Source organism: Dermacentor variabilis, chromosome 8, assembly GCF_050947875.1.
Source record: "Dermacentor variabilis isolate Ectoservices chromosome 8, ASM5094787v1, whole genome shotgun sequence".
NCBI classification, from domain to species: Eukaryota; Metazoa; Arthropoda; class Arachnida; order Ixodida; family Ixodidae; genus Dermacentor; species Dermacentor variabilis.
In genome coordinates this window covers 110,866,040-110,893,324 of record NC_134575.1, presented here as the reverse complement: position 1 = coordinate 110,893,324, position 27,285 = coordinate 110,866,040, and the positions used below count along the sequence as shown (strand labels likewise).

Genomic DNA, 27,285 nt, shown 5'->3' with positions numbered 1-27,285 from the left:
ATAGGTGTAACGTTAAGGGATAAGAAAAGAGCTGATTGGGGTGAGGGAAGAAACGCGAGGTAATGATATCTTAGTTGAAATCAAGAAAAAGAAATGGGGGGATGGGCAATACGCGTAATGAGGAGGGAAGATAACCGATGGTCATTAAGAGTTACGGAATGGATTGCAAGGGAAGGGAAGCGTAGCAGAGGGCGGCAGAAAGTTAGGTGGGCGGATGAGATTAAGAAGTTTGCAGGGACAACATGGCCACAATTAGTACATGACCGGGGTAGTTGGAGAAGTATGAGAGAGTCCTTTGCCTTGCAGTGGGCGTAACCAGGTTGATTATGATGATGATGATGATGATGATGGGGCGCAATGGCCTGAACAAAGGAAACCATAGTGGCGCAGGTATCGGTGATAGAGGGGTATAGAGCCGCTGGGCTTTCAGCTCTCAGCATAGAATGTTCGTGAGCTGCTCTGAAGGTTGCTGCTGCTGCGAAAGAGAGTCCTGTTAATCTTCATAAGACGGTGTTCCAACCACATTGGGAAGCAGTGCAAATTACTGGCAGGAACAACGGCTTTTCACCTGATGGAAACCCTTGCACTCTATGATAACATCATGAACCTAACTTAGTTATTGCAAATCAGTAGATTGAAGGCGTCATCGGCGATACATTTTCATAAATACTTCGTTTAGCGCAAAACAACGGACACAAGAAAAGGCGACAGGACAAGGCGCCTTGTCCTGTCGCCTTTTCTTGCGTCCGTTGTTTTGCGCTAAACGAAGTATTTATGGATCCGCACCAACTAGCCCGCCAACACATTGTGCTGATACATTTTAAGTTATGCTCAACTTTGTGAAACTGGCATTTCAGCGTCAGCATTAAGGTATAGTGCCACTACGTCTTGTATATAGGCGGCGTAACCTTCGATGAACGTTTCAACTCGTGATGCCAACCCTTTCTTGGCGACAACCTTCCAACGCAATGGTTTTCCGATCAAATCTCGCAGCTTATGCTTCCATGTCCTCCAGTCACGGAGTTCTTCGTGGTTTGGAAACCACACTCCCACTGTTTCCACCCAGTAAAAAATTATATTAGCGAACATCACTGCAGGAACCCATTTCTTGTGACTGCTAACCCGTTCATACATCTCCAGTTAGCCGTCAACTTCGGCGCCATCAGTGCTGCAGAAGGTTGCTGGATCACGCCGATGCGTGCGAGCGACAGTCGACGCTGTCGAAGCAGGCGTTGCCGAAACAGGCACCGTCTCCTGCGGCATCAGCGAAGAACGAAGTGGCGGAATCTGCGAATTCCGTTCTGGGCCGGTATGCCGCAAATACACCCAATGTGCAAACGTATATAGAGCTATTTACACAGGAAGAGCTTGTGGTAGACACGCAAGTTGATACAGATGCCATAGCTGCAGCAGTCTACGACTTTCTCGTGGTCTCTCTCTTACGCACACGGTGCTGTCCAAATGGAGAGTGAAGAATCAATATTAAGCAACTCGGCGCTCTTGTGTGCCTACTGAATGCGTTGATTGAACTTGCCATTTCAAAATGACGCTTCTACAAGGTGTGGAATGCCCTCTAAACTTGCCAGTGACGATGCTGTAATCCTTCGCTCTAGGTGCACACTTTCTAAATATGCCAAAACATTTTCGGTCTCCTTGCCCATTGCGGAGACTAATGTGTTTTCTTGTGTTGTCTAGTCGCATAGGTGAAGGCCACACGTCGGTTTGTAGCGCTCCCGTCATGTGATACACCGTTTTCAATAACAGAGATTTCACTAGTTCAGCTTCTCTGGCAAGTCAACAGCGAAGTGGTTGAAAAAATTACCCCTGGGAAAATCAATGGGCCACCACTGCCGAATGTGAAGTGGCGTCATCTTCCTGGATGATATCTTGGGTTGATCTTGCCTGGTCTCGTACCGACTGGCTGTTTCTACTTGTGTCCCCATGACCATTGCCACCATGTCGCGTAACCTAAGGAAGAAACAGATTGCGGGGAAACAGGACGGGTAATTATTCAGGCCCGGTAGCCACCTAGTCATCACAATGCTAGGAGTTAAGCCAATCATTAAAAAGTTCATGTCCTCTTGCCAGCTCTCGTTCACAATACTAGCTGGTGTGGTGTCATCGATGATAGTTGACACGCCTCTGCTCACGTGTCCATATACGAAACGCGAAACCTTTTCCGTTTCTCTTATTTTAGGCGAGACCTCAGCCGCGACGCTGGGGCGTGTCAAGTGAAATTGGTGTGGCAGCCGCGGCGACATCAAGCCAGGTTCACGTGGCCGGCACCACCAAGGCTATACTTGAGATAAGCCGATACGTGGTTGGTCGAATGTCCACGCGCCGCCGTTGAATAAGGCCTCGCATTAGGAAAGATAGGACAACTTGGGCCAAGAAAAAAGCAACACATTGATGGAAAGTGCTCAAAGTGTCCTAGCTTACAGTTTGTCACACGTGAACCGATAGTTCTGCACAAGTATAAAAATAAAACGCCGGTACTAACATCTCCATTTCACATTTGTTACTGTATTTTTTTTCTGTTCGGCAGTAAATTTATTTCTACGGTGTGTTGCATGGAATTATTGTCTGTTTCATTGATTTCATGATTACTGATAATAAATCAGTCACTTGGATGCACATATTTTCTATCAAATGTGCGCCTTCTGACAAAATATTTAATGAATGATTTTTTTTTACTTACAGGCAAACGAGGAGCTCAAATGGAAGAAAGGTAGGTTTATACATTCGACCTATATTTCGAGGTTATTATAATCTGTGATAAAGACATAAGAAAAGCCCTGTATTTCGGCGGAAAATGTGGACAGAATTGTACAAAATGGCGTTTCATGTTGAATGGGCGCGAACGCCTTAAAATTTTTAAAAAAGCCCGACAAGAAGACTGAAAACGGAACTGACAGGCCAACGCCCTATATCGCAACTAAACAATCTAGAGAAGACGGTTGACATTTAAAAGGTATCTCGGCTACTTAGTTACAAACTATAAAAATCCATTTTGGAGTTACGAGAACAATAAGGATCTCAGCTTTGTTCACGGCCCTCTCGACCAATTCAGCCTATTTTCTTTCTGTCAGCATAGGTAAGCAATTGCAAAAAAATAATGAACCGATTGTGAAAGGACTAAGCGCAACATCTTCAATCAACAAGGAATAAAACTATTGAGAAATATTCATTTTTTGTGATGGTAGGTGCGGTGGTTCTACATTTACCGGGCAGCAAGAAAAACGAGCCACAACCTAAAACTTTCACAGTATGCTTTGCGCGCAACGGCTTTATTGTCCTTTAACATGCTACTTACGAATTTGGAATGCTGCACACACACTTTAGGAGCGGAGATGAATGGCATACATCTGTCTTGGCTTCCCCTTTAGTCGAGGTATGCTGCTCGGGGAAACAAATAGTCAAATCGAGGTATGGTGTTTGCGATAAATTCTTGGAGCTCTGTTTGAGATACAAAGTAGAGGCTGAAGCGGTTTTGGCGGCAGATGGCGTTTATCGGTGCTGTTGCCATCAACAATAATTTTGCTTTCGGATTACTCGTGCCTTCAGTATAGATGCAGTATCGATTATTCACTGGTAGCATATTTGAGGGTACTGATCTCGCACTGCCCACATGCCTAGACACGCGGTGCTTTCGGTAATGTAGCACGATTTCTTAGCAGCCCCCAAAATATTTAAAAATGCAGCCATTGTTCTATCAGAAAGAAATTATGAGGACATTTGGCGGTGCTCACTGAAATTAGGAAACTTATCATTTTGCATTTAAACGGCGTATACACCTTAACTTCGGCAAGTTAGAAACCCAAACTTTTTAGCGATCAAAAGGATTTCAGGGGCATGAAAATGTTGTATAAGCAGTTTTTTATTTAAAATTATTTGTAACAGCCGGTTTTCGGCCGTGCTGATATAGAAAACTACACAAATGCAATACTTATTGAGGGTAATGGAGTTTAATTTATATATTATGAAATTAGCTGTCACGTTTGTCACAACATCCGGCAGCTTTCTCAAGACAGTGGGAAGAAATTAATTGCTTGTCGAGCGGTATCACAATGCGGTCAAATCGATGAAATAAATTTTTTTCAGCAAATACTGCCCGTTCTTTTGCAATAACTTATAGACATTTAAATGGGATCAGATCAATTTTATGACTTCCTTGTATACGTTGCACTGCCCGAACACATTGTTGATACACACATCAAGAAGATATGTAAGCAATAAGGAATACCGCTTCATACCCATACATCAATGCAGCATACTCAAATGGCGTGATGAAGTCTCTCCATACCACCCGTGTTGGCATTCCAACTGGTCATTATAAAACGCCTCGACTACTGGCCATGTCACTTGAATTTCTTTCTGTCCTGTGTCTCTTTACTAGATGTTTGTGTTCGAAGCCGTAAGCGTTATATGCGAATGCAACTCTGTTCGTGGGTTTGCAGTGATGGAAGATTAAGTCTAAATCACAGTCAGCTTCGAAAAAGAAAGCACACAGTGATCATTTGAAAATAACTTCAACAATGTTTCATTAACACTGTATCGTTTATGAAATGGCCCATTCAATATAAGGCGCCTGACAGCTCTGCATCGTATTTTGTCTGTCTACGTATTGACTATTTTGCAGTACGTAGTAGTCGCTTTTACGTACAAAAGAGGCGACCACTTCATCTACGCAAAACATTTCTAATGGAACAATGAGATTCAGGGTTGCTTCGGATTAGGTACTTGAAGGACGGGCTCTGTTCACGCTGGCATAAGTTTCTGCGAATATTTTGACATTTTGTTGCTGGTTTATTGAGAACGTCATTATTAAGACTGCATGTTAAAGAGCTTTCCCTACAGTAAAACACGTTGTGGGGCTAGTTGGTGCATAGCTTTCAATAGAATAAGCGCCAAAATTGACGGCACACAAGAAGAAATACAGACAGGACAAGGCGCTACTTGCAACAGTTGCAAGTAGCGCCTTGTCCTGTCTGTACTTCTTTTTGTGTGCCGTCAATTTTGGCGCTTATTCTATTGAAAGCTTTCCCTACTTCTTCAGCCACAAAGGTGCTTTTCCGCGAATAGTTGAGGCCATTGGCGGATTGATTGCTGTTTTTATCGTCAGTTACTGCCGCAGCGTAACTTTGAGGAAGAATAATGCAGACAGCTGAGTGCAGCTCCACATGAGTGTTAACTTGCCAGATTTTTTCCAGCGTTGGTTGAGCTTTGTTTGCGTAAGCCCGAACAAGCAATTTCTTCCATACCAACAGAAAGGTACGAATCAGCTTATATGACAGACATGAATTAGTGATTACAATAGTTTCTTTTTAATACGAAGGCGCACCCTTTGGTATTGGCTCTTAAAACCGCACCCAATCTCTAGTGTCCTTCGTGTTTGATGCTGCTGTTTCGAACGTCGTCAGTGACGAAGTTTTAAATACAGTGCATGAATTTCTTATCGTATGTATAATATCCTTCCATGAAGTGCTGGCAATCAGGATCTCAAAAACAAACTTCGGATTAAGTACTTGAAGGACAGGCTCAGTTCACACTGGCATAGTTTTCTGCAAATGTTTTGACATGTTGTTGGGGGTTTATTGAGAACGTTATAATTAACACTACATTTTAAACAGCTTTCTCTACTGCTTCAGCCACAAAGGTGCTTTTCAGCGAATCGTTAAGGCCATTGGCGATTCAGATTAGGGGCTTGCAGGACAAGCTCAGTTTATGCTGGCATAATTTTCTGGATATATTTTGACATTTTGTTGGTGGTTTATTGAGAACGTTATCACTAACACTGCACTTTAAAGAGATTTCCCTGCTGCTTCAGCCACACAGGTGCTTTTCCGCGAATAGTTAAGGCCATTGGCGGATTCGTCACTGTTTTTCTTGTCAGTTACTATATTGTTACGTATTTGAATAAATGATGGTAGAATTTCATGCCATCAGATTTGGACATTCCAGAAGTGCTCAAGTTGATGATATTGGAGCTTTCTTCAAGTGGAGACATCTAGATGCACAACTAGCGAAAAGTGCACTGACAGGGGCGGCTGATCTGTGCAGGTTGGGAACCTCAACTGAAGGGCTACTCCAAACATTAGTGCAGTACATCTGTGCCACTTGGCATACATGGGTTAATATATTTCATCAGAATGTTGAAAGCCTGAGAACTGTGGTGAAAGACGATGACGGCACCTACACATCACAATGTTTGGCAGAGGAAGAGGAAAAAGAAGCGGAAGACAATTTGTTGCTATGCCTCTAAGGGTATGCGCCACTTTTAGGGGTAAGCAAACAAACAAACAAACACACGCAAAGTGGCAGCTGCGGGCACACAAGCCCATAAAACAAGCTCAGCCAAGTTCGAGGATCAGTCCCGAGAGGGCAACCTGGGTTGTACTGCTGGACAGCCTCGTGACGGGTTGCGTGCTATCGAGCTAAGGTCCTACCCGTGTCCTATGCCTGAACGCTTCCTGTGCTCTTTGAGCTCCTGTCCTGCCATTTGTCCTGTGGCACCGCATAAGCGGATTGTCGTCAAATTGCTTCCGCGGCTGCCCGGTTGAGCCCCCAGTCGCCTCCGTCGCAGAAGTCCTGCTTCGGTCGACGCTGGATGCTACGAAATGTGAACGAACTGACGTGATCTGTATGCCACGACAGGCAGACCTCGCGTTTTAGTGGAAGAGTGACTAGAACTATGCAGCATGCTGCGTAGCAGGACTTTGCACGTTAGAGGACAATCTGTGTTCTGAATCTTCTTCGTATCTCTATAAGAGCACTTGAAATAATAGATTCACATGTTCTATCCGCCCGAATATTGCTTTCGTTTCTTTCCTCACCGCACCGCATGTCAAGCAACGTCACGGCCTGCGTTATGACTCTACATTATCTAGCACTTGCCATAGGACTAAACTCTCATAACAGCTTCGGATTGTTATCACATTGTTAATGTGCTGTGGTTGAGGAGGATGCCGGAAAACTGGTAGATACTGGTAAATATTTCGGACTCACAGGCAAAGTGTTCTAACAGAAAGAAGCTAATTTGGGTGTAAGTCCACGAGTCAAAATATACGCTGGGTTTTGACTTGAGCGACAGTGATTCCAATGCGACGAATCGGCTGTTGCTTCGAATTGAACGAATTCGTTAGAAACAAACTGTTTCTACAAGTCTTTCGAGCTTCAACCACCGCAAGGCACAACGGTTGAGGCTGCCCACATGCTCTCCTTAGTTTTCCAGCCCCTGGAATTTACGGCCTTGCACAAGAAATTGATCATTTGAGCAGGCGAATTTGAAGCGACGAGTATCAAGCACAGTAGAAAGCTGTGTTTGATCGGCACAACTCTGCAGTTTGAAATAAATAGGTGAATATTATTGCCGGCACCTTCTTCCTGGACGGTGAGGTACGCGGCTATGTAGCGACTACTTGCTCTGACATCAGCAAACATGGGAGGCTGGTAGCTCGTATCCTGCTATATTGTCCTCTTCAGTTCACACATGAGAAGTGGCAAATCTTCAAGGCGTTTAAATTCATCGCACCAAGCCTCAAATTAATGAGTACTGGTGCAGGAATGACTTTCTTCCTTGTAGTTTCGCGTTCTAAAAGCCGCTGGAGGAGGAATTTTTGCGTCAGAAGGAGTGAGCATGGTCCTTCCAAAAGAAAAAAAAACCTTCGTGTTGTTTGAAGCAAAAATCACTTGGTGGTTTCTTTTTGTTCAAAATTCTTTACACGGACTCATTGTTAAGGTAATGTTTCTCAGTATCAGTGTCCTAGAACAGAAAAAGCAGCCCATTGGAACTTCTCTGAAAGTTTTGTCCAAGCAACATAGAATGCGGCACTGGAGTTTGTCATGTTTTGGCTACTTCTGAAGCTTTATTCCTGCTTTGTTGGAGATATCGCTTTCTTCGAATATGTGAAAAGATTCTGTTGAGCGCAGATGTCAGTAACAACATTGTCAACGTGTAATTCTCTGGTAGCTCTTTCGCAGTAGGTTGCAGAGGAGGGGGAACACGCTGCAAGTGATATTGTAAAGTCACAGTAAGAAAAAAAGGGCTGACTGTCGTGCCAGAACGAACATAAGTAATTCTAAATCCTTCGGTTGTAGGTAGATGTTTACCTCCACTGTCTGTGCAATCAAATAAAATATAAACGCAAGGCGCGTGGGTCGCCCTGTTGAATGCCCATCTCCAGTTGTGTCATCTAAACGCCTGCAGTATGTGCCACCTTGTGCAGTGCACTAACATTTCAATTAGGGTGCCGCGGCGCAGCTCGCGCAGGTGTGAAGCATGGGAGGGGGGATGTTACCATGTATGATAAAGTGGGGTGAAGAGTGGGTGCGGTGACATTTCCTGTGTGTCTCTAACGCATTACGAAGTCGCCCACAGACCTGCCAGATGGGGCAGCTTGGTCTACGATCAATGCGATTTATTATCGCTTCATAGGAGAAATTGAGGGTTTTTCATTGCCGCATTCTGGACGCGTCTGCACCTGTAAATACATATAATAGAATCGCCGGGAGCATGCAGGATTCGCAGGCCTCTCTAAGTCAAGCGCGGCATTACTTGCAGTGCTCATATTGACAAAGTTTAGGGAAATAGCGTTCTGGCCATCGCGGTGGAACGCTTGGTGTGTCAATGCAGCCTTGCAAATGAGCTTGCTTATCGCCTTCTATCCTCTTATGACAAGGAATCCTATTCGAAGGGGACCCAGAAATTTCGATAAGACTGCATAAGTTCTTTAAATGAGCAGGCAGGTCAAATGAAAGAGATTTAGTGGAAGATTTCGGAGCGCATCTTCACTGTAGGATCGTATTGCAAATGTGTACGTGCCATGTGTTGGCTGGCAAATGACGTCAGTCTGCTTGCGTCAGTCTGACGACGTCTGCTTTGCTGCATGCATTGAAATTCGCACGTTTTTATAAGACCTTGCCATTATATATAATGGGCTGGCTACTACCGTTAATGTGTGCTGCCATTTATGAGCAGCCTCGGCATAGTGCGCGGTGTGTGGTGGCCTTGGCATTACAAGAGATAGGAAGCACATATATATATGCACGGGATGAACTCCTATGGGATTGGGCTTGTGGGAAAAGGTGGAAGGTCTGAACTATCGCACACAAGGCAAGGCAGAATGAACCTGGTCAAGAGTAGACGTGGTGACTAGGCAATCTCGCGCTTGGTGATGCGCTTAGGATGTGTTGTTCAAGCATATTATGCAGTAATGCAGACTCTATATTAGTTGTTTGTGCCTATTGGAAGCAACTGTTTGTGCCCCTTAGCACTTGCGGCTTATTACGCATAGGCATTGCGTATGAAAAAGAATACATAACGCAAGAGTAAACTGTGTCCACTGCATCCTTTTTTGCTTCCTTGCGTCTTATTTCTCTGAAACGTAGTGCAATAATTCATCAGCGATTTCGATCAGAACGAAATGAACTATCCTTTACACTAAAATATCACGGAGGAAGCAGGACCTTTAGATATCCCTATTATTCGGCGAGCTCAAGATCGGGAGAATAAACGTCAAGCCCGCGCTACAGCTCACGCGTAAACATTCACGTTACACGGCAGTAAATGTCGTGCGTGTCTGAATGCGTTAGCAAGCTTAGTATTTCAAGTACTTTCCTGGGGCTATCTATCTATCCAACATCTATCTATCTATCTATCTATCTATCTATCTATCTATCTATCTATCTATCTATCTATCTATCTATCTATCTATCTATCTATCTATCTATCTATCTATCTATCTATGTTTGTACCTAACCCCTTTTCCTCCTATCTACGTCACTGCGTAATCCGTGCTCGAATGGTTAGCGCATCGAGTTGGCGTGGTGGTTTAAAAGGGTTCGAAACCAAACATCAGAACAAATTGCGTCACTGATCATGTGCCGATGTGCAAATACACGCCGCTCTTCAAGGAAGCTCTTTCATAACGACATGGGTCACAGTAGATGCGAGTCTGGGTAGGCGCCGCTGTTCTCAGAAAGCATTTGATGTCGACTTTTAGCGCTGGGTATGTACCGTTCGCTCAGTGATGGTCTTCAATTAACTTCTTTAGTGCCAGTTTTGGTCACTAAGTATGTTCCAGTAGTCGTGTGCCACTGGTAAATCAACGTCCTTGAAGCCAACTTGGCAGCTAGGTATATCGCAATGGAAATGTGCCCTCCTATAATGATGACAAAAATATCTTAAATTTGTCCTATGCTGATAAAGGTTCCTCGATGACAGCAACCCGAAGCATTTGAGGACTGCACGACAATTGGACTGGGTATGTGCCGCTTTTCAATTACCGTAGCGCAATCCTGGGTCCCTGAGTACGTACCGCTTAGTGTGCGCCAACAATTTTCAGCGTTCGCAACCACAGGCACGCCACCCTTCTATACTCCGTTCTATACATAGCTATCAACGCTGTGAAAGCTACGCAAGAAGTTCCGTCAAGAAAGTTATCGCTCCGCAAGTACCGTCAGTGCTTTCCTGAGCGTTCCATCCCTGCTTCGCTGCGCGCCAACAGCGTTAGTTCGCGCGAGCATGCACGTGGAGCTCCTCGCATCCGCTTCCAAACAAAAAACACGAAAAGAAGAACAAAATACTAATGGTCTCAAACGACGCATTAGTAGCCATATACCACAGTGTCTTTGTTTCTAAGAATTAAAACTTGTTTCATTCAATACTGAGCTTATATCAAAATCAGTTGCGCACAACTGCGGTCAGTAACACCGAGCTACATCCCGTTGCGAACGAAGCCACTGCAAGAAGCCTCTCTAGCCTCCACAGCCTTGACTGCTATGTATAAAACTGAGTATAGTCCCGGAGAACACGCGCAGACCACTGGGAAGCGCTACTAGATAGTGCAGCCTGTCCAGAAAGAAGCGCGAAAGAGAAGCCCAGTTGTGTCTTGAAGCGTACTAGAAGAGAAACTTCTATGAGTTCGTGGCGATTCATGTTTTGGAAATTAACAGCGCAAAACAGACAAGGACGAAGGAAAAAAAGAACGCGACACTGGTGCTGACTGCCAACTTCAGTTTATTTTGAGGAAAGTCACATTTATATACGCCGGCGAACACAGGCCAACATGTAAACAACAAAGCGTCTGCGCATGCGCATTAGGAGCCATCTTGGTGACTTTGGGTCACCAGGATGGCTCCATGATGAAAAATTCGTCTTTCGAGGAACGTGTATTTGTTGCCTTTGTATCAAATGCTACGATTGGGTGGACGTCTCATTTTCACTTTATTAATTGCGTCTTAATTATGTGCGCCTGAATTAACAATAAAGGGTGTGTTTTAGACTCCCACTAGTGATTGTGGGTTCGACCACGAATGGCGGCATCACCAATTTTGGTGCCATTGAATTTTGGTACCGCGAAAGGTCGAGGGTTCGACTACCACCAAAGGGCATAGGTTGAAGTAGCTCTATTAATTATATCCTTATTACCGGTGTCTTAATTAACATACAAATAATTAATATCAAAGGTCATCGGTTCGAGACCCAGCAAAGGTCGCGAGTTCAACCATCGAATTTCGCTCCTACCAAAAGATGAGGGTGGAAGTCCCACCAATGGTCCTGGGTTCGACTCGCAGTGATAGCCGCGGGGGGTGCCAACACTTTTGGTACGATTGAATTTTGGTGCTATAACGGCGGAGCCTAAATTTTTCAGTTACGCTGGACAACAGATTTATCAATCTATGAGCGACTTAAAGCGTTCGCCTTACTATGCGTGCCTTCAGTATCGAGATACCTGGCTGTAAACTTTTTCTGATGTGTATTACGAATAATGATTTTCTTGATATCCATGGTCAGAGTGATGAAACATGTATTTTTCTCTGGCACTTTGAAACACTTCAAAACCTGTACAGCTCTTTATTTGCAGGAACTTTAGCGTCGAGTATTTTGTGGGGCCACGGAACCAAAAAGCAACGGTCTTTATTAGTGTTCAAGGTGAGAATTCGTCACAGCTCACTACAACACATTGAATGGATCATTACACAGTGTGGCTGTTTCCTTACTCTCAGCCATTTGTATGCAAGAAAGCTCAAAGAGAGTTTATTTGTGCGTTGCTATTAGCCAGATATAGCCTTGTAGCGCGAGTGTCAGCCACGCCGCTGCACTCGACACCTGGTTCTTCTTTCTGTTGTTCACTAAGGAAGACGGGAGAAAATCGCTGTAGTTGCGGAGCGAGTTTGCATATTCTGTGTATGTACCTTTTTTTACGTATCCTTGCCCCATCTGCCGATGTATTTGCTTTGGACATGTTCTCACTGCACCTTCTGTGCGGAATGTACAAATGTTGTTCGTCTGAGTGGCACTGTGCCGTCGTTGGTTGAACCAACAACCAGCGGCCGGAGAAGCTGCTGAAGCTGCTCAACCGCTCGGAATTAAGGGAAACGCAATCAAAAAGCTTGTGTTGCAGTCTAGCGCATTCAGATGTACATACAAGGTTCCTGCCAAAAGCCCACAAAGGTGAACCCATGCCGAAAACGCAGTTTTGGATATGGAAGAAAGGTAATTAGTAAGCAGAAATTGTTCTGTGGCGCCCATGTTGACTTCATAACTTGGACAGCAATTTTTCCCTTAAGACAAGCAAATAAGACTGCACTGAACTTGAATGTGTTCGTGTCCTGCGTTTTTTAGGCATATAATGAGCCGCATTCGATTACTCGTGACAGCGAAAATAGAACGCATCATATGAGTACCGTGCACGGAGACTGGGCTGTGCAGTCATGAATGCCTCACCTTATTTATTTTTAACTCAATATGTGGGTGCTCAAACTGCTAATTCTCTTCGATACTCATACTCAGCCACACGCGAAGCATGTTCAGCCTTTGCTAATCAACCTGTCGCCCCCTTCAGCGATGTCGCATATGGATACTGCAAATTACTGCGTGTAAGCCTTTACTTACTGCGAGGCAGTAAATAATAAGGTACCTGTAACTGGCAGCACGGGCGATTAAAAACCTAATGCTCCTAGCTCGTGAACGCTGTACTTTGTCCCACTAATTGGTTACATTGCTGAGTGTGTCCATTGTCATTGTGATTTGCTGCTCATGCTTGCCTCGTGTGAAAGTGGTACGTAAATTCGTGGAAGCTAGAGCTCTCCCTGCGACTTCTGTGCAGCTTACCAAACACTGAAAACAACTTTATTGTACTAATATCGATCGTGGTATGCTAAAATCCCATGGCGACTCAAATGACAAAGCATGGTAAAAATGCAGTTAGATTGATAGCGTTAGCACACGGCACAAACATCACCCTTGTCTTATTTTTTTAATGACTAAGTACAGCGTAATGAACTCTGTCTGCTGTCTTTCATAGATTGTCTCAATCCCTAAAGAAGATGTCAGGTAAATCGCGCATAAACGAAACTTAGTCAACTCCACGACCGTGCAACTGCAGTGAAGCAGAGGACGCCGTACCTCCATTGAACAGGCGATGCTGCAGGGCGCTGCTATCTACGTGTCATCTTTTTTGCGATATTAAATTTTATCGGCATTAAAGAAGGCATACTTATCCGCAATTCAGAGACTATAACGTGACTGCAATGCATTCAGAACGAGCCACTGCAGGTGACTGATAACCGCAAACTCGCTGTGACCCGCTGCAGCGAGCGCCATTCCCTAAGTTCCCTCACCAGCATCCATCACCATCATCATAACAAAAACATCCCGGCCGCCTAAAGGCGCTGGAAATTTTCGTCTATATCATGTTGTAGAAAGCATACCTCAATTGAAGGTAATAATGAGTCTGAATACAGGGCGAGTGATTCAGAGAATGATATTTCACTAAAACACACCTCCAGCTTCACGTCCCGTGGTATGTTTACAGGGTTCGCTTTATTATGGCAGCTTCCACACTGGCTACACTAGGGTTGGCATGAAAGCCTGCCTGAACCGTTATAACTCATTAAAGGGCACACTCAAGTACCCTTTGACTAGTCACTGGCGCTCATATGATTTTCTTCCACATACAGTCTGGTTAACCTCCCTGCCTTTCCGTCTTCCCTTCTCTCTCTCTCTCTCTTCTTCCACATACCGTAATTATATTGTCATAGCGGAACTAGCGCAGCCCAGAAATAGCTGAAGCTTTTTTTATGCTTCAACACGCGTAGGCGTGCTTAAGCAAGCGCTGCGATTCTCTAGCAGATAAAGAATTTTGCGTCTGTAACCTCACGTCTCTGTTGTATGGTTGATATTATTGTAATGCACGTAAGAGGGAAGGAAGAAGCGCGAGATTCAGTCAAATAGAATAGAAGATGAAAAAAAGAACAGATCGGTTAATCATCATTTAAAAACGCAATATTAAATTGCAGCGCAGTCACTGCATCGACACCTTTCGGCGTCATTCAGTATCGCCGGACATATGGTCGGCTAGTGGCGAAGAACTGCCAGTAGTGTAAAAAAATGCCGTCGAGTTACCTGAAAAGGTCACCGCGCCAAGTTTTTGAGCATTCCTATCCGATTGGGCAAATTCAGTGGCTCAGGAACTTGATTCCAATAGCTCAGTCAATGTGAATATGCGTGTGGCTGGCTTCGAATGCTGTATTCACAGTTCTAGTAGTTCAACTGTGAATAAAAGCTGAAGCCAAGAAGCCTATCCGCTCGCACAACACTTTTTTCGGTATGAAAACTACAAAAGAAGCGGCAAGACAGCAAGAGCTCCTGACTCTGTTATGAGCACTCAGCTCCACCAACCAGAAAATGCGAACAACTTGTCGAGCCTAACCTTTTTTTATGGTTCGTCATCAAGCCCATCAACCTGGCTTCACCTTCTTTTAATATGTATGCTTCCAGATAGCACAATTGAACCGCGAATTCACCCTATTTTTATTACGTGCCGCTTCCTTTCAGACAATTCAAACTGGCGGTTTGTCTTGCGCTCGCCCAATGACAGATATATGCCCTGCTTTGAGCGGCGAACTAGTATTGCGCTAAGCTTCACTGTGCCTCCTCAGGAATGTTGCGAAAATCTCATTTCGCGTCAGCATTGTGAAGACTCTCTCATTCACTACTTATTCGGGGAACGTTTGCTCTTGCAAATTGTGAACCCTAACCTGCACGAATCATCGATCCATGCAGCTGCTAAGCCTTGGGACGAGAGGAAATTATCTGCGACGAACCCTACTAAGATGGCACGTCACTCTCAAGAAGCACATGCAGTAACTAAAATTCGCTACCGGTGCAGTATAAAGGCCTAGTTACCAAAAAGCACCATCAGCAGCCGAAGCTATACCATTTGCTTCCCAGATACTAGGTGTCATACTTCCACACACTCCAGACAACTATGCCCAATTGGATTCACCGAAGGCGTGTACTCAATAACCCAAGCAGCTAGGAGAGTAGGTAAGCTAGGATTTTCAGTCTTTCTGGAGGTCAACTGTGCGCACAGATGATCGTCAACGGATTTTTATTGAAATATTGACACTGAAGCATCACTTAGACGGAAGCTGGTGAAGATGAAAGTGCTCAAGCACTATGCATGCTCGCGCGCATGTGCGTGGAAGCACAGCTACAGTAGAAATACTACTCGTTCATCAAACTGCGTTGACTGGCACACCCCTACATTAACAAATCGAAAATAAACATATCATAGTGTGGTGAACTCATAGTAGACATTCAGGATGAGAATGTATGTACCGACTTTTCTTACAGGTTTCGGGTAGTCCTCTCGAGGCTCGTGGTATCGTTGTTGAATTTTTTATTTTCTACGAAAGATTTTTTGCCGTAATTTAGTATCCATTTGATATCATCAAGCCTTTGCTTTATGATACTCAGACCTTCCAGAACTGATTGAACAGTTCTGCAGTGAAGGACCCCTGATTTCGTTCGACGTGTCGGAAAAAAATCAGTAGACAGCGATAATTTCTTTTTGTGTAATAGAGCTTACAATACACAGGCATTGTGACCACGCTATCTTAGTAAAGCAGAGCTTACTTATTATTTACAAATTAGTGCTGATTGAAACTTGACCAGAAAAAATTGGCGTGTTGATTTTGGTGCTTCCTGTAGAGCAGCCGCCCTGCCTAACTAAAAATATCCGCGGGCAGTGTGCCACTTTTGGTCATTTGAGACGAAGCTGATGGCATTGGCAGCCAGGCTGCTTAAGCTTAGTAAGTGAATACCATTCCATACGCGTAGTCGCCAAAATGTTTATGCGTTGAGGTGACGAAACCAGTTCTATCTTGAAATTAGCTGGTTTGAACGTGAACTGCAGCACTGAACATGAAAATGTGAATGTTACTAGTGCTGGTAGAAAGAATCTCATGATGGCTGTCGATGGTAAAACGATCAGAAATGAAGCGATGCAGTGACACACTGTGTTGCCACCGCCGCAATGTATCCTGTCTGAGGCGTGTATAGCAGCCGGGCTCCTCCTCAGCGCATTCTTCGGTAGACGCTGCCGCAACACATTCCTCGAATGGCGCGCATTTAATAAGTTTATCTGAACATATATGACACGTATTGTATTCGCTCAGCACCGGATAAATTTAAAAGGCTTGATTGTCATTAAAAAGATGCAAGTACACGTGGATTTAAATGGACGTCACAGGGCTGCATTGAAGAGTGGTACATACTCAGTACCATTTCATCATTGACTCAAGTTGGCGGAAGGGCTTTTAAACACAGTCATATCCAGCTTTCCTCGAAGTCAGAGTTTAGTTTTCGTGACCGCCACTACGTGGTGTAATGATCATCAAAGCAAAACTATCGTTACCTTTCTGCGGCATTCTTCAAGCTTCTACATTCTTTTCATCAGCCTCCTGAATTCATTATCGATTCCAGCCCATTTTGACGACAACCCTACCACGTAAGCACGCAAAGATGCAATAGCAATGTGATTGAAGATGTTGAAAGTCAACTATAGCATCCAACTATAGCCGTTTTGTTTTCGTCTATCAACGAAACTATTTCAATGATCAGTGACATTCTTAAGCGCATAACTTAGTAGTCTTAAAATGTGTCTGGATTTTTTGGAAAGCAGTCCTTTATCATACTGCACCATCGCGCTATTGCTGGATTTCATCATCGAGAGACTCAACTCGCCAGCTGGGCGGCTTGCCTTTGAGCTTTCATTCGTAACCCTACTTAGAAGCAAATACACCAATTGTCTATCCAGTTATACTACAAACTTGCAGGTCTGAGGCGCCCGTAACTGCATTGAGCGTCGGCACGCCTCGGTGTCGTGCCTCGTAACCGATTGAACGAGCACATCGAAAGATGAAAGCGAACGCGGAGCGCAACCGGAGATGAAAGAAGAGCGTGTGATGAGGAAACTGGAGCAGGAGGCTACAGGGAAAGCATGACGTGGAAAGTAGGGGAGCAGCGGAGGAAAGGCGCCCTGCGCATGCGCCGATTTCCCGGTGACCACGGCATTCTCAGCCACGTGGGTGATCTCATGTGCGCTTCCGAAGGGGGCCCAGGGTACCGTGAGCTTGGGAAGGTTGCGCTCGTCTTGGGAGTCAGCTGCTGAGGTCCGTCAGCGGTGCCAGTGTTTGTGACAGCAATCGCTGGTATTGCAAGGGGCGATGGCGAGCGGCTACGAGTAAGGCTCGATTGAGTTGAGTTTATTGAGTTTATTGAACGTTACAGGAGGGGTTGCAAATGAAGATAGGTACACATAAACAGGTTCCTTAGTGTGAACCCTCCAATGGAACCTCTTGTTAAGATATGCATAAAAATAATAAACCTCAACAGTAGCAATTGAGAAATTCAGGCATACAACGCAAAAAACAGAATAATTTGTGAAGTACAGGCAAACAATACATACAATTACAGGGAGTTGGCAAGAACAGCGAGACACTCCCTTGGGTATTTTCGCCACTGACACTGATGGCACGATTTCCCCGCGACGAAGGGCCACTCTTGTTGTTCATGGAACAAAAGCGTGAGAAGAAAAACATATTTCCGTGCAAGGCGGGCTGTGCGATGACGACAACTACGATACGGCGGCAGAGTAGAGCGCTTAGTTTGTATGGAAACAAACAGTTGCATGAGCGGGACTCTGTCGGCAGCGGCTGCCGTGAATCGCGCCTAAGCGTCCGCCACGCGGTCCCTGCCTCTCGCGATCTGCCGATTAGCGAGGCAGTCGCACCAAATTTCACTACGTTTGCGGAACGCCGCACGATACGTATTGTCTGCGCCAGCTACGCTACTCACAGCGTTATCTTCCTAATATAAACCGTGTACATATATAATCATAATTGAAAATATTGACACACGAGATGAAAACAAGTACAGTGCTGTGCTCGAAATTCACATTAGGCAGCGGAGTCATAGTGGGTGAATTTTTTCAGTCAGTTTATTCCTTGTGTCCTCCAAAACGGCTTTGTGAAGTTGCTTCATATTAAGTACGCTGTACTATGAGGTGAGCGCCTTATCGAATTCTTTTCGTTTATTATTCTAATATTCTTACTATCATTGCCGTATGTCAGGTAAACAGGGTATTCGGGCACCCTCAAGTCAAATGTTTTCCCCTTTGCCTGAGTACGCCGACATCGTGGCGCAAATAAGCTTACCTTGACCTTTTCCGTTCTAAATCACAGGGGAACAAAACAATGACGTCGTATGGAGTGAAGAGTGGCGCGATTGCCTCGCTAACAGGAGGTCGCGAGAGGCAGCGCGTGTGTGATGCGTGGGAGCGATTCACAACAGCAGCCGCAGACAGACCTCCACTCGTGCAGCACTTTGTTTTCATATATGGTATCGATGACATCATCTGTGAACACACAACGTGCGCTACCCTTGCACCACCTCGTAGCCATCGTCATCGCAAAACCCGTATTGCGCAGCAGTAGCCTTTTGTTCTCACGCTTTTGCTATACACTCCTTATCCACATTCCGACTCTTGGTTCTGCTGCACCCTGTTCCTCCGCCTTCCTCCTCGCGCTCCCGTCGATATCGCCGTCTTTCATGCAGGCTCCGCGTTCTCCCTTTCTTCCTTCGCTGTGCTTGTTGGCTCGGTTACGACGGCGCCGAGGGACGACGCCGACGCTCGTTGGAGGAACGAATGCTTAAAGGCTACGCCCTAAGAGAGACATCAGTCGACAAGGCTCCGAATATCTCTGACTGAGCAAGGATCAGTCTACGACGACACGACTTTTGTCGACGTCAGACTGGACACCGATAGAACTAACAAGGTGACAGAGAACGGTGATGCGACGTAGAGCGAAAAGATCCTTGGAGGAACCAAGTTGAAGGGCTGCGCGGCGAAACAGGTCGAGAACCGATGACAGGCGGGTCAGGTGGTTCTCAAAAGTAGGCGAAAAGGCAATCACGTCATCTAGATAGCACACAAAAGTGCACCACTTAGAGCCCTTAAGGAGAGAATCCGACATCTGCTCCAATGCTGCCGGGACGTTGCACAATCCAAACTGCATAACCGTGAACTGCTAAAGTACACCAGGTGTGAGGAACGCAGTCTTCTCGTAGTCCATTGCATCAATGGTAATCTGCCAGTAACAAGAGGGCAAATCGATGGAAGAAAAGTACGTCGCGCTGTGGAGGCAGTCTGAGAAGCCATCGATTCGAGGCAGGGGGTATACTTCCACGCCTGTAATGTTGTTCTAATATTCGTAGTGAACGCAAAAGCGCCAGCTGCCAACGTTCTTTTTCCCTAGCACCATAGGGAACGCCTAGGGACTTGAATAAGGTTCCATACAACCTTTTGTGAGCATTTTATCGACTTCGCGTTCGGTCAGACGAAGTTGGCTAGAAAAAACGCGAAAGGGACGGTGGCGAATAGGCTCGCTTCACCAGTGTCGATGCGATACTGGGCAACAACTATTTGGCTCAGAGAACGATCGTCGCAGTCTAAAATGTTGTATGACTCCATCAGGCGGTGAAGGTCGGTAGCTTGAGCAGGAGAAAAGTCAGCGGGGATCATTTCGGCAAAGGCATCGCGCGGCGAACTGGTTGTGTTGCAGATGAAGCATGAGTAGGACGGACTGGCGGGTTCCAACTGGCAAATTTCGCAGTCTTAGACAGCAACTATGGCGGCGAGCGACCTGGCGGAATAAGTTGAGGAGAGGCATTAAAGTACAAAATGGGGATGCAGCCGCGATTGCTGGTTGCATTAAGAGCGTGTTAGGCACAACTACATTTTTGGCGAGCAGATCGTCTGTCACCAGGTAAGGCACGTAATTTACATCAGCCACAGCGGGGCTGGAGATCATGGAGATATACAACGCGGCTTGGGGAGCTTGCATACATAGCCAACAAAGCAGCGGCAGGTCGGATGTTCGGTTAGAGCCTCGGCTAGTTGACGCAATTCGAGCGGTAAGAGGCCCATTTCACAGTATATTCGGGCACAATATATTGTTAGAAAGTTGATACCATGTGCAACATCATTGAGACATTCCTCAACAACGGCCAATAAAAAGAAGTTGGGTGGTCGGCCATTATGATGCGTTCGAAGGACTGCAGGAACTCCACCATCGGCCACTCTTACAGCGCGAGACAGCAAGTGTGACCACATTTAAGCGATGGCGAAGGCCCGACCTCACGTCAGAAATATGAGCCCCGGTGTCGAGAAGCACAGATATGGCCCCGCCATCAACGTCAACACCCAGTATACATCGTCGAGTCGCCAGAGTAACGAAAGAGTTTTGGTGCGGAGTTGTGGATGAAGTGTTACCTTCGGGCGCTACGTCGCCTAGGTTTCCGGACTGAGGGAGCGCGGGCTGTTCGGTGACGGACGGCGGCGAGGTGGCAGGGAACAGGAAGACACGCAGCAGAAAGGTTGTGAACGTGACGGTTGACCTCCAGGTGATGGCAAGCGGCTTGGCGATGTCGTGGTAGCGTCTGGACTATAGGGGTGCTTCTCAGATAACGGCTCAATTTGTCTGCACTCAAAGGGGTGAGCATGGGCGACGGATGGACTACGTCGCGGGAATGACCAGCGGTTGATACAGTATATAACGAGCAGTGTGACCGACACAGTGGCAGTGAAAGCAGAAGGGCTAGTCATCATCAGGCCTAAAATCAGGGGGATTTCGAGATTGTGGAACTAACCATTGATACCGATGGAACTATGCCGGAGCCACAGAAGCGGACGTAGAACTGACCACGGTGCAATCGGCGTGAACCCCAAGATTAGCGAGTTCGTTTCGCACAACCGCCTGGACGAATGAAACGCGTGCCGTGTTCGAGTCGCTGCCGGTGCAGTTGGTAAGGAGGCTAGCTTGAGTGATGGTATTGGTTTCGTGGTGGACGATCCTCGTCAATTCCGCCAAGGGCGGTGAAAGGTGAGATGGCGGGCGCTCTTCACACGAAGACGTAGCGGTGGTGTCAGTAAGCCAGGTGAATGCTCATTCAGTAAGACGACTCTTGGCCTGCTCAAAGCGCCGGCACACCTCGATCATGGCATCGACAATAACAGAATTTCTGCACATGAGCAGATTTAATGCCACGTCCGCTATGCCCTTCAGAACGTGACTAACTTTGTCAGTCGCTGGAATGTCACTGTCCGCTCTACGGCACAACGCCAGCAAATCCTGTATGTACAAGTAGGACTCCGTAGACATTTGGGATCGGGTTGACAGGTGTTTCTTCGGAGTGAGTTTTCAACTAGAGGCCCTACCGAACAGGTCATGGAGCTTTTACTTAATTATCTACCAGCATCCAAGTTCAGCCTCGTAACACTCAAACCACAAATTCGTCGTTCTACCGAGATAAAAAACCACTCTGGCCAGCACGTTTATCAGGTCTCCATGATTGTGATCACCCAATGGTTCGCATTGCATCAGCCAATGCGCAAAGTCGATGTCATTGGTCCCCTTGAATGTACCAGGCTGTCGAGGGTGGGAGAATACAGTTGTGGTTCGTGGAGCTGAAGCTGCTTCCGGATGGACTGTCGTGGTAGTCGTGCCGCAGCACCAACCGCTTTGGAGCTCCGTCGCCTTGCAGCATTACCTAGCAGCTCGACCAACGTGTTACGGGGCGTCAAATAGATAAAAAGTAGGTAACAATTTAAACTAAATATTTACAGAGGTAGTGAAGAAGGCTGAATACGCGAAATGTCTGGGTGATCGTCACCTTCTTCGTTAGTCCAAGTAGGCTGCTCGCAAATACATATACATATATATATATATATATATATATATATATATATATATATATATATATATATATATATATATATATATATATGTATATATATATATATATATATATATATATATATATATATATATATATATATATATATATATATATATATATATATATATGTATATATATATATATATATATATATATATATATATATATATATATATATATATATGTATATATATATGGCTGATAAGTCATGGCATCGTGTTGATGCTGTATATAAGAGCGAAAGGTAGAATTGAGGATAATGAAACAGAACATTCTCCCTTTCATAGAGACGATTGCTCACTCACCTTAAGAGGAAGCTTTAGCTCTGGTGCTCCTATCTAAATACATGTAAAAAGAGAATTCGTTTTTCTCGGCAACCACTGCACCAATTTTGACGAGGTTTGTTGCATTTAAAAGAAACACTTAAAGTCTAGTGAATGTTGGTTTCGAATTTTCGAGTTAGGTCATCTATCTTTTATTAAAAACTAGCGAAAATCCGATATTTTCAAAAAACCAAACTGTCAAGTTTACAACTCCGTAACTCCTAAAAGAAAAACGATAATGCAATTCTGTGAAATGCATGTAATAGTACATCCAAAGCGGACAAAATTGATGTATTACACATGAATATCAAAAAATTTAGTAACATGGAAATACAGCTTTTGCAGAACCCTTGTAAACAACGTAACAAATTCACGTAAGATGTAAAATGACATATCGAATTTGTCCGCTTTCAATGATCTAATGGATGCCGTTCACGGAACCGCGATATCTGGTTTTGATACAGAGCTATCAATATTTAAAAATTGTGCTTCTATTTTTTTCAAATGGTCAAATATTTGAAAATCGTTTTAAGAAAATTCCAGCCCTAAATAGAAATTCCGCTTCCGACAGTCACTAGAGTTAAACTTTCTCTTTCGAATGCAACAAATTTCATTAAAATCGCTCCAGGGGTTACCTCATAAAAACGTTTTTGCGTTTTACATGTATTTGAATAGGCCGCGTCGGAGTTGGGCCCGAGCTAAAGCTTCCTCTTAAGTGGAGCATGTAATCCCCTCCTGCCACCCCCCCCCCCCCCCCGCCCCGTCGTTCAGGCTCCTTTCACGATAACACATATGGCTAGCACACACACGGCGCTACCTCGCACTCCTCCACCGACATTGAATAGCACATTTTTCTTTTCAATTATACACTGTCGCCGCTAACACACCCTCGGTCGTTGCGTCGCCGACCCGCATTACCGCATCTCCCCTTTCGAAGAACCCTACCTATAGATATTGTGCCGAGGAAAGCATATGTCGCCTTGAAAAAGGCTATTCCACTTGTCAAGACGTTGGCTCCCGCTTTTACTTTGTTCTCGTTTTGCTCGCTGATTTTCGTTCCGTGGCTTTCGGCACTCGAGCCTTGAATCCGCACCGCGCCTTATTTTAGATGCTATGAGCGTATATCCTTGCCAGTTACGTTTGTGTCCCTAGGCATTTCTGAAATGCGAGCGATGCTGTCAGTATTGCTAGTAGAAAAGTGGTCAAGAAAGATTACATTGTGGTCCTAATTATAGAGAAGATACCTTTTTGTTGGTTCGTTGTCACCGTCAATTACTTGCAGTACTTTCTAATGTTGTAAGGATCAGAGGAGCCTTCACAGAATAAATCGAATATAAAGAGAACTACGAGAGGCAGTTCCTCTGACTCATTCACTAACTAAACTGTTATCCGATGTTTACTTATATTAATAATAGTTTCCAAGTCTTTTTAATCAAATTGACAATGGCTTGTTCGGCATTACCTCCAAAAGTAAACTGCATAAAGAAAATAGAAAAGGGTGTGTGACTGTAGGGGCCAATACATAATGTAACACAAAGGTCCTTACAAGTGCTGTATTGCCTTGACATCAAATGCATTTTTTTACACTCTTTTTGGTTGTTTATTATTTTTGATTTACTTTAGAAACGCATAATGGATCTCTCTGTAGAAAATTCGGCTTTCGTAAGATGCTGTTCTTTACACGTGGAATTTCACTTGTATTTTGAATTTCGTGTAGAACACTGTTGAATCAGGAAAAATATTAAGCAGCATGTGATGTTGGTACAGTAACTTTCTGGTACAATTTCGTTATAGACATTTAGATGCTTTATCTACTGCCTGGTTGGTCGACAAGCGCAATGTGCTTAGACCAATCAATTGTATGGTATCTTTACCAAATGTATTCTTGAAATAAAAATTAAAACTTGAATTACTTTTGCCTAGGGAACGTTGAAGACCTGAAGGAAGCAGTGAACGGATATTACAGAATTTCTTACGCTAACGGCACCTGCTTTGTGATGTTAAAAGAAATGGATGGTAAGATACTATGCTTGTAAAAATGTAAAGGACCTTGCCGAGCTTTCAAATATTTTTTTTTATATTCATTGTCTTTTTAATCTATTTTGAGTTCATTTCTGTGCCATGAATTGTGCGATTTCGTTAAGCTTTTCCAGAGTGTTTGTTCATTCGCTATGTTAGTGCATTAGAATATGGCCTTGAAAAATTGGTACATCAAATCACTATTTGCAAGAGAAATAAGCGTTGATGTTTATTTGTGAAACATAAATGTCTACTGCGAACTGCAATCACCTGACTCTGATTGCTCGGAATGCTTAGTCTTGCCAACGTGATTTTATGAAAGACAAGACCATCTATCTAGGGCTGAAAAACATTGCGATAACGCTATGCCTACTTGAATGACTCCCGAAACTCATCAAAAATGCTAATTTTCTCTTCGGCAATTTGAATCACCGTGCAGTAGCAGACGTGCTCTGTCCGTAGGTTCATTTCTAAAACTCATGTAGCTCACGCAGAAGCACCATGTTGATGAACTTTCCGCGATGTGACACTTACTGGTGACGTTTATCTGCACCTCAGCGTTCCTCAGCCCCCGTGTAAGCATTCTCTCTTCACCCAAAAAAGCGGCCATTGCTTAATGTGTATAACGATAGGCTTGCAAATTACAAGATTATTTGGATACCAAAGAATATCATAATGAAACCGCTAAAGTGAGCCTTTCATGTCCATCAAGTTACAATCCTGTACTCCTGAAATCGTAATCGACAATGGGCTTTTTAGTCAACATAATTGCTAGCTGTATTCTTTATCAACAAAAAAAGCGGTTGATTATTTTTGGCATCATATAGTTTCCCTATATGATGCCAAAAATATGTTGAGAAAACAGAGAGCAACAATTAAACTTACCATTGAGGCTTATAATAAAAACACACGTTGACCGTACAAGCAATTCGGAAAAAACAAGCAACAATCCTCTATAAAGAGACGTGTGACGACGCACTTTGGCCAACAAGTTCGTGGGATACCAGAGCAAAATGAAGCCTACATCATTGTACAAGCTCCATCGCGGCAACACGAGTTGCAAACACTGACACCCCGAAGAACGAGCTGGACCTACAAATTATCCCGTTAAGACCGCACATGATTATTGAAACTGATGTATTTTTGGTGAGCGCTGCAGATGAAACAACTCTAAATGTCTTGTTTGCGAGGCTTAAAGCACTCCAAGTATAGCTGAACGAGGTGTAGGGAACCACCGAGCCGTCAGTTCCAGACGAACACGTAGGACAAGCTTACTCAAACAACTGCAGAAAACAGCGACTAGGTCAGCGCATACATTAAAAAACTGCGTCTGGAAACCGCACACGACTAGCGCACAAAACAAGTAAGATTGACAACAATGCTGGCGCAAGCCGACTGCCAGTCGATTAGTCCGATAGCAAGGTTAAACCAAGGTAATGAACGCATTGTAGCGAAGCTGCCACAGAAACCCATAGGTCCTGCAGTGGCAGCAGGATGGACGGATGGGAAGTTAGGGGCGTACCCTTTGAAACGGGGTGATGGAAGTTGCCACCTTGCTCGGCTTTTTATTTTTGTTTTACTGTGTTGTAAGGTATTAAAATTCGCCATTTTCTTTAAATACTTCTTCCTGCACTTTTAACCTTATTTCACCTATCTGCTTTTGAGCCACCAATCTTCCAATCGCTGTATGGTAATTTCAACCGCATATTTATTTACATGACTCTTGTTACCTCTAAACCATATTGCCGCAGGAAGCGTGACTGTGCCCGCATCGACATCGGGATGTATACCATCAGATTTTAGTATGAGGTGTTCTATTGTTTCTACAGATTTACCACACACAGTACATGTATCTTTTTATAGCTGCGCGCTCTATGACATCCTGACCTAGCTTCAAAGAGTAGGGCACTGCCTCTTGAGTTATCATAATACGCTCCCTTCCTGATCTGCTGTTTCCAGTATTGATATAGTTTAACACTATGCTACTTTTCCATTGAATTTATCCAATTTTTCCCTTCCGCATTTGTAACCTGTCGTTTAATGCACTGTATTTCTCCGTCCTCGTGTCTGGCATACTTACTGGATAGCTTCCTAGTTCTTTTCCGCCATTGTGAGTCAATGCTCCTTCTGTATAGGTATTTAAATACTTTAGCTGCCCACCTGTTATCGTCCAATTTGCTCATGCCTTTTGCGTATGGGATATTACTCTGAGCTTCCCTGCTTCGAACGATGCCTAGCCCATATCCCCTTGTACTGCTTCGTTTGTGGTTTTCCCGGGGGCACATAGTGCTAATCTTCCAACATCTCACTGATTGATGAGCACAGGACCGCATTCCCGAAAGTAAGCCCCAGCAACATTATTCCTTTCCAAATACCTCTCAGTACTTCATACCTGTTGTACCCCAGCAATGCCCTATGTTTCATTATCCCGGTATCTCTTAGCCTTTTTGGTATGAGAGACTGTTCGCGCTTTTTCGTGTGCATCTGCCCTTTGTTTATCTATACCCCGAGATATTTGTATTCGGCCCCTCGGGGTATTTCATGGCCTTGAATTGTAAGCTCCTGATCAGTTGTATCGTTGAAAAACATCTCACCGGACTTAGCTGCGCTAATACTGAAACCTTGACTGGCTGCTTCATCTCCACGATTATTAACCAGAGTTTGCAAATCTTCCTGGCTATCTGCTAACAGTACAATATCGACCGCATACCTTAAACCCGGTAGTCGTTGCTCAACAACCTTTCCACCTAATCTGTACGACAGATTATACCCTCGATTGCTTCCTTGTAGCCTTCTTTCCATACTTACCATATAAAGCAAGAACACCAGCGGTGATAGAGGACACCCTTGCCTTAA

The 27,285-nt window shown here is 44.5% G+C and overlaps 2 long non-coding RNA genes across 2 annotated transcripts in view; both read left to right on the top strand.

Annotated features, from left to right (window-relative positions):
* LOC142591232 (uncharacterized) overlaps positions 1-2,729 on the top strand; it is a 49,057-nt gene extending 46,328 nt beyond the window's left edge. Inside the window, exon 5 of the long non-coding RNA XR_012830403.1 lies at positions 2,701-2,729. This is a non-coding gene — a long non-coding RNA (uncharacterized LOC142591232). The remainder of the gene's footprint in view (positions 1-2,700) is intronic.
* A 9,133-nt stretch (positions 2,730-11,862) lies between these two features.
* LOC142591231 (uncharacterized) overlaps positions 11,863-27,285 on the top strand; it is a 53,451-nt gene continuing 38,028 nt past the window's right edge. The window contains exons 1-2 of the long non-coding RNA XR_012830402.1: positions 11,863-11,932; positions 24,334-24,426. This is a non-coding gene — a long non-coding RNA (uncharacterized LOC142591231). The remainder of the gene's footprint in view (positions 11,933-24,333; positions 24,427-27,285) is intronic.